Source organism: Stegostoma tigrinum, chromosome 1, assembly GCF_030684315.1.
Source record: "Stegostoma tigrinum isolate sSteTig4 chromosome 1, sSteTig4.hap1, whole genome shotgun sequence".
NCBI classification, from domain to species: Eukaryota; Metazoa; Chordata; class Chondrichthyes; order Orectolobiformes; family Stegostomatidae; genus Stegostoma; species Stegostoma tigrinum.
Genome location: NC_081354.1, coordinates 70,108,633 through 70,119,149, shown reverse-complemented (window position 1 = coordinate 70,119,149; position 10,517 = coordinate 70,108,633).

The window sequence follows — 10,517 nt, the reverse complement described above, 5'->3', positions numbered from 1 at the left end:
CTTTCTGCAGTGTTGGGCTTTCCTCCAGCCCGCTGAGACAGCACTAACCGTGGTGATAAAGTTGTCCTGGTCTCATGTCTTGGCCTCCACTCCTGGTCCTGTGGAATGAGAGTCTGACCTCTGCATGCCTTTATCTAGTCAGCCCTCCAGGTCATGCCCACGTAGAGTGACTCCAGTTTTCCCCTGGTTGCCATGTTGGAGACAAATACCAGGACTGGTGCAAAGAAGCTCTTGAATGACAGAGTTTGTGTGGATGCCTTTAAAGAAGGTGCGGGCACGTAGGATGTTGATGAAGTCTGGGACATCTGCTGAGGAGTGAGTTGTTCTGTGAACCAGCATGTGAGAAGATGGGGCCAGATTCGAACATTATAGAGACACACAGGTTAGGGTGGTTTATAAATGCATGAGTCTGGTAAAATATGACAATAGAACCTGCCAAGTCTGTTGTGGGGGCGGGGGGATCCTCAAGGAAACTTGATACATAATGGCATTATCCACAAAATGTAAGATGTAGCCCAAAAATTCTGAAAGCAATGCACAAGTAGAGGCACCTAGAGGTGGTATGGCACAATTTATTAAAGGTGGCAGAACGGATTTCGGAAAGTAATTCGTAAATTTCTAATTAAGTTTATAAATTGAGGCATGTAGTGAAAAAATAGATGACTATTAGGAGCTTTCATAAAACACTGATTCAATGTGAGATGCTATTTTAAGTCCCATTTGGGCTGTATACTTCAGGAAGGAATTGAAGGTTTTTGAGAGGGTGCAGAAATATTTTGTATAACCCCTCCTGCAATGAGCAACTTCAGCTGTATGGATAGATCGGAGAAGAGAAGATTGGCAGAAGATTTAACATGATATTAAAAATCATGAAGCGTTTGGGCAGATATGGAGTAACTGCACTTGTTGGCAGAACGGTTACAAACGAGGGTACACAGAATAAAATGAATAGGCAAAGCAGTAGCAAATGGAATGCAATAATGGAAAATGTGAACTTGTCCATTTTGATAGGAAGAATACAAAACAAATATGTTATTTTAGTGGTGAGAGATTGCATAGCATGAAATCCAGGGAGATTTGGGTGGTCTAGTGCATAAAAGGTTAGTGAGCAAGTATTGCAAGTAATTAAGAAAGCTAATATCACTTACGAGGAGAGTTAGATGCAAAGGTAGGGAGGTTCTGGTTCAGTTAAACATGACACTGGTGACATCACATCTGGATAAATTAACCACATTGGAGGCAGTTCAGAAAAGGGTTATTAGCCTATTACCTGAAATGGGCAGGTTGTATTATGAGGAAAGGTTGAGCAGACTCAGCTTGTATGCATTGGAGTTTAGAAGATTTAGAAAAAATTAAATTGAAACACATAAGCTCCTGAGCATTCTTTACAGGATCTGTGTGGAGAGGGTGCTATCTTTTATGGGAAAATTCAAACTAGATAACATGAATTATGGAGATAGGTTGGGGTGGGTGGGTGCAGGATGATGTTTGGGTGGAATGCTCTTCAGAGGGTCGATGTGAACTCTATGGGCAAAATTACCTACTCCTGCGCTGGAGAGATTCTATGATTCTAAATTTGAACTAGAATTAATGCTGTTTAATTATCAGGGCCATACATTTTAAACTGAGATTCGGTGATTATTTTTCACTCAGAATTGTGAGTCTTTGGAACTTTCATCTTGAAAAGGTAGTGGAAGCAAAGTCCATGACTGTTTTTAAGGCAGAGGTGGGTAGATTCTTGGTAACTAAGGGTTGAAAGGTTATTGGGATAGATTAATGTGGATTTGAGATGGTCTAGCCCAGCCAGGATCTTATTGAATGGCCTCTTCCCGCTCCTGATTTGTAAATCCTATGTAAATAAGTTTATTGATAAAATGGGTAAAGGTGGCATGAGGAGTGTTTTACACAGTAGGTGATGAGAATTTGACCCAGAATGTAGGGAAGCAACTTCTTTTAAGGGTATTAAATAACTCTCTGAAAGATATGCAAGGCTTAAAGGTAAAGGCAGGACTATGAGACAAACTTGAGTTGCTCTTGTGGCAAGGATGCGATGGACCAAATGATCTGCTTCTATAATATAACCATTTGAAGAACTAAAGGCATAGAAATATCTGAAGGTTCTGCTGTTTCATACAGCACTGCAGCATTTCTAGGTTTTCTGGAGTTGACCGGATATACAATTTTCCAGTGGCCTCTTTCAGGCAATGTTATTTGTTTTACAGAAAACATTGCTGATCCATCCAGAAGTGGAGTCCATCGTGACCAACAACATGAAAGTTCTCCTTATACAAAGGTTGTGCTTCCTTTTTCTATGTATGTTTCTATCATGTTTCATAGAAATAAGAATTTAATGATGAAATTCCAAATATCATTGGACTACTTACACAAGCTATAGCTGTGATGTAGATGCAGCATTGTATAATCCAACAAAATGTCCAACTCCCTGGCAGTTCATTTTTACAAGCCAAGAACTGGGTGGCACCGTGGCCTCACATTGTCAGGGATCTGGGTTTGCTTCTACCCTCAGGTGACTTACTGTGTGGAATTTGCACGTTCTCCCTGCGTGCTCCGGTTTCCTCCAAATATGTGCAGGTTAGGTGGATTGACCATGCTAAATTGTCCATAGTGTCCAGGGCTGTTTAGTTTGGATGGATTAACAATGGGAAATGCAGGGTTATAGGGATAGAGTAGGGGGGGTTGGACCTGGTGGCATGCTCCTTGGAGGGGCTGTGAGCTCAATGGGATGAAGGGATTGCTTCCACACTGTAGAGATTCTATAATTCTAGATACAAGGTTCCCATTGTCCTATTGCTAAAATGGATGACGATTCCAAGTCAATGCAGAAAGGGCAGACACTAAGAAAGCAAGCTAAGACTGAAAGTTTAAAAAAAAAGACCTGTAAGATGTGTCCTGTGTAGATACATGAAAGACATATTTCAGATCCCTGGCAAAAGCAGTCAGTTGCTAACTATTTGGAATTTATTTATTTCCTTGCAGTATAATTTGTTGCTCCTGATGAAATTTGGCATTCTTGCCAGGTAAGTACATGAAGGTGAAGGAATGAGAAGAACATGCACATAGGGTTAGATAAGTAGAGAGGGGAACGTGTGAAGTATAAATACAACAGCGCAAGCCATTTAGACCAAATGGTGTGTTTTCCAGACTGTAAATTTAATCTCACACCAACACATTTAAATAACATTTCTTGATCTGTTGCTTTAGTGCAAGAAATGACTCATTTATAACAGGCAAATATTGTGATAAAAGTACAATTACCTATTCATCATCTGGAGTTATTAACAATCATTCTCAGCTATAATATCCTGTAGGTATGAAAATTTTGTAAAATTCTTTAACAAGGATACCGTTACAACAGTGTTCTCAAAGTTTACCAGGATGGTACTACGAATGAAGATTTTTAGTACAATGGAAATGTTAGAGCAACCGGGATTGTTCTTCATGGAGAAGAGAAGGAAGAGGTAGTCAGAAATTTAAGATAATAAAATGTGAGGCTGGATGAACACAGCAGGCCCAGCAGCATCTCAGGAGCACAAAAGCTGACGTTTCGGGCCTAGACCCTTCATCAGAGAGGGGGATGGGGAGAGGGAACTGGAATAAATAGGGAGAGAGGGGGAGGCGGACCGAAGATGGAGAGTAAAGAAGATAGGTGGAGAGAGTATAGGTGGGGAGGTAGGGAGGGGATAGTTCAGTCCAGGGAAGACGGACAGGTCAAGGAGGTGGGATGAAGTTAGTAGGTAGATGGAGGTGCGACTTGGGGTGGGAGGAAGGGATGGGTGAGAGGAAGAACAAGTTAGGGAGGCAGAGATAAGTTGGAATAGTTTCTATCCGGCCCGTTTCTATCTCCTTCCCAAAATTCACAAACCTGCCTGCCCTGGTCGACCGATCGTCTCAGCCTGCTCCTGCCCCACCGAACTCATCTCCACCTATCTGGACTCCATTTTCTCCCCTTTGGTCCAGGAACTCCCCACCTACGTCCGTGACACCTCCCATGCCCTCCACCTCCTCCAGGACTTCCAATTCCCTGGCCCCCAACACCTCATTTTCACCATGGACGTCCAGTCCCTATACACCTGCATTCCGCATGCAGATGGCCTCAAGGCCCTCCGCTTCTTCCTGTCCCGCAGGCCCAACCAGACCCCTCCACCGACACCCTCATCCGCCTAGCCGAACGCGTCCTCACCCTCAACAACTTCTCTTTCGATTCCTCCCACTTCCTACAGACTAAGGGGGTGGCCATGGGCACCCGCATGGGCCCCAGCTATGCCTGCCTCTTTGTAGGTTACGTGGAACAGTCCCTCTTCCGCACCCACACAGGCCCCAAACCCCACCTCTTCCTCCGTTACATTGATGACTGTATTGGCGCCGCCTCTTGCTCCCCAGAAGAGCTCGAACAGTTCATCCACTTCACCAACACCTTCCACCCCAACCTTCAGTTCACCTGGGCCATCTCCAGCACATCCCTCACCTTCCTGGATCTCTCAGTCTCCATCTCAGGCAACCAGCTTGTTACTGATGTCCATTTCAATCCCACCGACTCCCACAGCTACCTAGAATACACCTCCTCCCACCCACCCTCCTGCAAAAATTCCATCCCCTATTCCCAATTCCTCCGCCTCCGCTGCATCTGCTCCCAGGATGAGGCATTCCACTCCCGCACATCCCAGATGTCCAAGATCTTCAAGGACCGCAACTTTCCCCCCACAGTGGTCGAGAACGCCCTTGACCGCGTCTCCTGCATTTCCTGCAACACATCCCTCACACCCCGCCCCCGCCACAACCGCCCAAAGAGGATCCCCCTCGTTCTCACACACCACCCCACCAACCTCCGGATACAATGCATCATCCTCCGACACTTCCACCATCTACAATCCGACCCCACCACCCAAGACATTTTTCTATCCCCACCCCTGTCTGCTTTCCGGAGAGACCACTCTCTCCGTGAGTCCCTTGTTCGCTCCACACTGCCCTCCAACCCCACCACACCCGGCACCTTCCCCTGCAACCGCAGGAAATGCTACACTTGCACCTACACCTCCTCCCTCACCCCTATCCCAGGCCCCAAGATGGCTTTCCACATTAAGCAGAGGTTCACCTGCACATCTGCCAATGTGGTATACTGCATCCACTGTACCCGGTGTGGCTTCTTCTACATTGGGGAAACCAAGCGGAGGCTTGGGGACGGCTTTGCAGAACATCTCCGCTCGGTTCACAATAAACAACTGCACCTCCCAGTCGCGAACCATTTCCACTCCCCCTCCCATTCTTTAGATGACATGTCCATCATGGGCCTCCTGCAGTGCCACAATGATGCCACCCGAAGGTTGCAGAAACAGCAACTGATATTCCGCTTGGGAACCCTGCAGCCCAATGGTATCAATGTGGACTTCACCAGCTTCAAAATCTCCCCTTCCCCCACCGCATCCCAAAACCAGCCCAGTTCGTCCCCTCCCCCACTGCACCACACAACCAGCCCAGCTTGTCCCCTCCCCCACTGCATCCCAAAACCAGTCCAACCTGTCTCTGCCTCCCTAACCTGTTCTGCCTCTCACCCATCCCGTCCTCCCACCCCAAGCCGCACCTCCATCTCCTACCTACTAACCTCATCCCACCTCCTTGACCTGTCCGTCTTCCCTGGACTGACCTATCCCCTCCCTACCTCCCCACCTATACTCTTCTCTCCACCTATCTTCTTTTATCTCCATCTTTGGTCCGCCTCCCCCTCTCTCCCTATTTATTCCAGAACCCTCACCCCATCCCCCTCTCTGATGAAGGGTCTAGGCCCGAAACATCAGCTTTTGTGCTCCTGAGGTGCTGCTTGGCCTGCTGTGTTCATCCAGCCTCACATTTTATTATCTTGGATTCTCCAGCATCTGCAGTTCCCATTATCACTAGCCAGAAATTTGACGGGTTTTGATAGAGCAATTGGATTGGCATGACATTGGCAAAATATGGAATGGCAATCTTTGACTTCCTTCATCTGATTTTTAATACTTGGATCTTTTCTGGACTAAAATAGTTTTCATGATGACCTTTGTGAAACCAATATGAGATAGGTAAAGACAACTCACCCAAAATTCACATTATTAAAAGGCATTGAAACATCTCCTGTTTCATTTACAACTTTATGGATGAGCTTCACATATTGAGATGTCAAAGTCACCTGTGAAAGATCCACCTTGGAAAACATTCAGATCAGTTACCGAAGTGCACAAGTGAACTATTCCTCAAATGACTGTTTTAGCATAATCGGGGAGAAAGACTGATCTGAGCCCGTAACTGGGAGAAGCTTCTCCTCTCTCTGTTTTCTCTCAGTCTCCCAGAGAGCACAAACATGAAGCAACTTGGAGAAACACCACTCACCAAGAACTCAAAAGATATTTGCAACATTTGAGACTGTTGAGGATACAAACATGAATTAAATAACCGTGGTCTTAGGTTTTAACCTACCACTCAAAGATTTTTTCAATTTCTTATAATTTTATATTCCTTTTTGCACTGGAGCACCTTCTCTTTCATAACTTTATACTGATGTTTCTGTGTGTTTAATGTGTCTTTGTTTTTCTCAGGGTTAACAAGAAATAAAATCACTTTCCTTTCACTCAGGGAAACCTTCTCATTGGCACCTTATTTGATTCTGATGACGTTTCAATCTCCATTTTTACTGGAGTGAGGTATGCCTTGTGCTAAAAATAAATTAAAAACTTCGTTGTGGCCAGTCTGGGTTGGTTTAAAAACAAAAGGAACTAATTTAGGGGAGAGAAATTTTCTTTTGGCAAATTACGAGATAACCAGAAGTTGAAATAATTTTAAAAATTTAAAATAAGTACCAAAAGCATCTAGAAGGGAATGAAACATTATTTCACAGTTGGTGAAAGATGCAGAGTGAATAATCTTCAAGAATGATGGAACCAACTTTAAATGCAACTGAATGTAGAAATCAAGAGATTGATTTTGTGGCAGTGTGAGGGATCAAATTAGACAACTTTTTCATGAGCGCAGCACAGCCTGCAACTGTTGGCAATGTATATTAGTAACTTGTAGTCACATTTACAGATGCCACAAAAATGTGAAAAGGTAGGTTGCGAGTATGATGCGAACAGTTTACAGAGAGATATTGATAACTTAAGCAAACAAACAAAAAGTTTGCCAATGGAGTATTATGCAGGAAAATGTGAAGTTGTTCATTTTGAAAAGGAGAACAAAAGACCATAAAGCTGGTTAAATAGGGAAAAACTGCCAAAAGCAGCAATACAAACAGCTTTGGCTGGTACTTGTGCACAAAACACAGAACGGTAGCACACAGATACAGTAAATAATCAAGAATATTGAGTCTTATTTCAAGGGATTTGGAGTATAAGAGTAGGGAAATCTTACTGCAACTGTACAAGCTATTGGTGAGACCACATCTGAAATACTGTGAGCAGTTTTTAAGGCAAGATATTACTTCATTGAAAGTAGTGCAGGGAATGTTCACTAGGATGATCCCCATTATTGATGGATTGTCTTATGAGCAAAGGTTAAACAGGCTGGGACTCTACTCATTGGGATTTAGGAAAATAAGAGGTGAACATATAGGGCTCTTATAACATAAGACTCGTATAAAACGTCTCTCCCCTAAATTGGTTCCTTTCTTTAAAACCATCCCAGACTGGCCACAGCAAAGAATTTAATTTACTTTTAGCACAATGCATACATCACTCCAATAAAAATAGAGGTCAAAACTTCACCAGAATCAAATAAGGTGTCAATGAGAAGGTTTCCCTGGGTGAAAGGAAAGTGATTTTATTTCTTGTTAGCCCTGAGAAAAACAAAGACACATATAAGGGCTTGACAGGGTAAATGTTGTGAGGATGTTTCCCCTCATTGGAGAATCTATGACCAGATGGCATTGTCTCAGATAAAGGGATGCCAATTTAAGATTGAGGAGGAACTTCTGTTCTGAGGGTTGTGAGTCTTTGGAATTTTTTGCCCCAGAGAGCTATGGGGCTGAGTCCTTGCTATATTTCAAGCTGTGATAAATATTCCAGGAAGCTGAGAGGATAAATTCGCTGAGGTCCTCCTCCTGTTCTCTGGCTTTTGATCCTGTTGACAATGGCATTGTATTGCAAGGGAGAAGGCAGGATTTCTCAAACATTGTGACAGTGTGTTTGGCTGCTGAATGACTGGTGGCAAGTAGTGACAGTGAGTGATGTGGATGTGGGAAGGCTATGCATCCATGTTGTTATGATAAGTCGTCAGTGATGACTCCTGAATGTTAGGCTAGGTGATGGGGCTAACTCCTCATTGAGAAATGTGGGAAGTACATGTGTTGTGGCATTTGTAAGCTGTGTTAACTGATATGTTCACTTCCCTTGCCTGGTAGCCCAAGTGGGATCACCAGTCTAGTTTTGGCACTGTTGCCAAATTTATGGTTCCACCCTCTGTAAATGCCACAATTCACATTCCCTGCACAGAATTACTGCAGGATTTTTTGTCTCCATCATCTTTCCCAACTACTGAAACATGGTCTCCTTCACATCATCAATCTTTTGGAAGAGTGTTTCCAGTGTAGAATTACTTAGCTTGGGAGTTTGTCCCTTGCCTGTCTCTGTCTATGGCCAAAAACAAATATTTAGTAGCTTCAGTGCACTGCTCTAACATTTCCTTTATAAGGACCTTGTCTGGAACACATGCTTTCCACTGAATACTATTCAACTCTTTAGAATGTACAGAGAATGTCCACACAGACATGGAACTGGGGGCTCATGTTCAAGCCCTGTGCCTGAAAAATGGGGCAATTAAATTTTATTCCCTAAAATTTTAATGCAAATGTTTAATGGATATGCTGATCCAATTCCGTGTTTCCATCACACCAGTTTCATTTCTAAATTTGATCCCTTTTACTGGCTTATGTGTCTCTGGTTTCCCATTTCTCAGGACACAGAAAATGGAAGGGAAGGGAGAATTACAAATGAGAAAGATGTAACTTCCCATATACTAACATCAAGTCATTTCCAGTAATTGCGGGCAATCAAGGTAATAGTTGATAGGGGTGCACAGGGTTGATGGATCCACACTACATGATATTGTTGCAGGAGGAAACAATTAGAATGCACTTTGCTTTCCTTTTACCTAGAATTGGCCTCTCAGTTTTCTGATTCAATAAGTGTCAACTTTGTTGAATATAGTCACGGAGGTCTCCAGCGCAGAAAAAGGCCTTTTGGCCCATCAAATCTGTGCCAGACAAAAACAGATAGTGTGCAGTGAAACGCAAATAATCCTGCACATCCAAGCAAGATTACATGGGCAGTGGTATGAAATATCTCTCTTGGATTTTTATGACACCACGCTTTTTAAATGTTCATAAATAGATTGTGGATGATCAGTCACATTCATTGCAATCATGCATAACGATCTCTGTAAGATTCATAAGTACAACAGTTGAAGGGCACTACATGAAGTCATCTAACCCTATCCAAATTGGCATTGAGAGAACCTAAGGAGTCTTAAAGGAATGTTTCTGTTTATATTACAGATCAAGAACAGCTCTGCAGTATTCTCTGTGTGTCCTGTTTACCTGTGGTCAAATTTAACATGAATATATCTTAGAACCAGGACTCCTTTGGAGCTTGGCTCCAAAATCTTTTTCCTCCACATGATCATTCCCAATATTATTGTTTTCATCATAATGCTCGAATGACTCATTATCTTCTACTTGTGTCCCCTGTCTCAACATATTACTGTTCTTCATCGAACTTTGTACCTTTAGTTTGTCTCAATATGTGTTATGGAGTATTGCACCAGAAAGAGAAGTTAGAAGTATCTTCTTTTGTTATAAGTCTATGGATTAGGTTTTGGCTTTGTGCGATAATTGAAAATGTACCATGGTAAATTGTCAACTACTCTGCTGGGATTAACTTCTATCAAAGTCAGTTCAGTATCATTTGTTTTGCTGAATTCATAATGAATTGACTGTGCCAACAAAGCCCAGCAAAGGTGTAAAACTGGTTGACAATTCACCATTATCCACATTCAGTTATCACACAAAGTCAGGATCTACTCTCCCTTTTCATTGGTCATTTATCATGTAAAAAAAATGTACAAAAGGCAGGACTATTTTGACAAATATATTGTGACTTATTATTAAGTTTATCTCTCCTATAAAACTGGAATATTGTTGGAACTTTTCATTTGTAGAAGTTATATCAATGCATGTAAGTAGTATTTGTATGGAAATACAGAAACAGCTATGATTCCTATAAGAGCAGAGTTTCAACAGTTCTTGATCTGTGATCTCTTACTCCTGAGCCTGCAGTTAAATATTTGTTTATCATGGCATCGGCAAAATCTATATTACGTTAATGTTTTTGTGCAATTCATTTTTTATTTGCAACTTATAAAAGTTTTTGTCTTGAGGACTCTTCAAAGAACCTTAATGATACATAAAGGGATTGAATAAGAGATTAAGACAACTGTTGTTTATTTTTTCATTATCTCAAATACAACATTCACTGAAT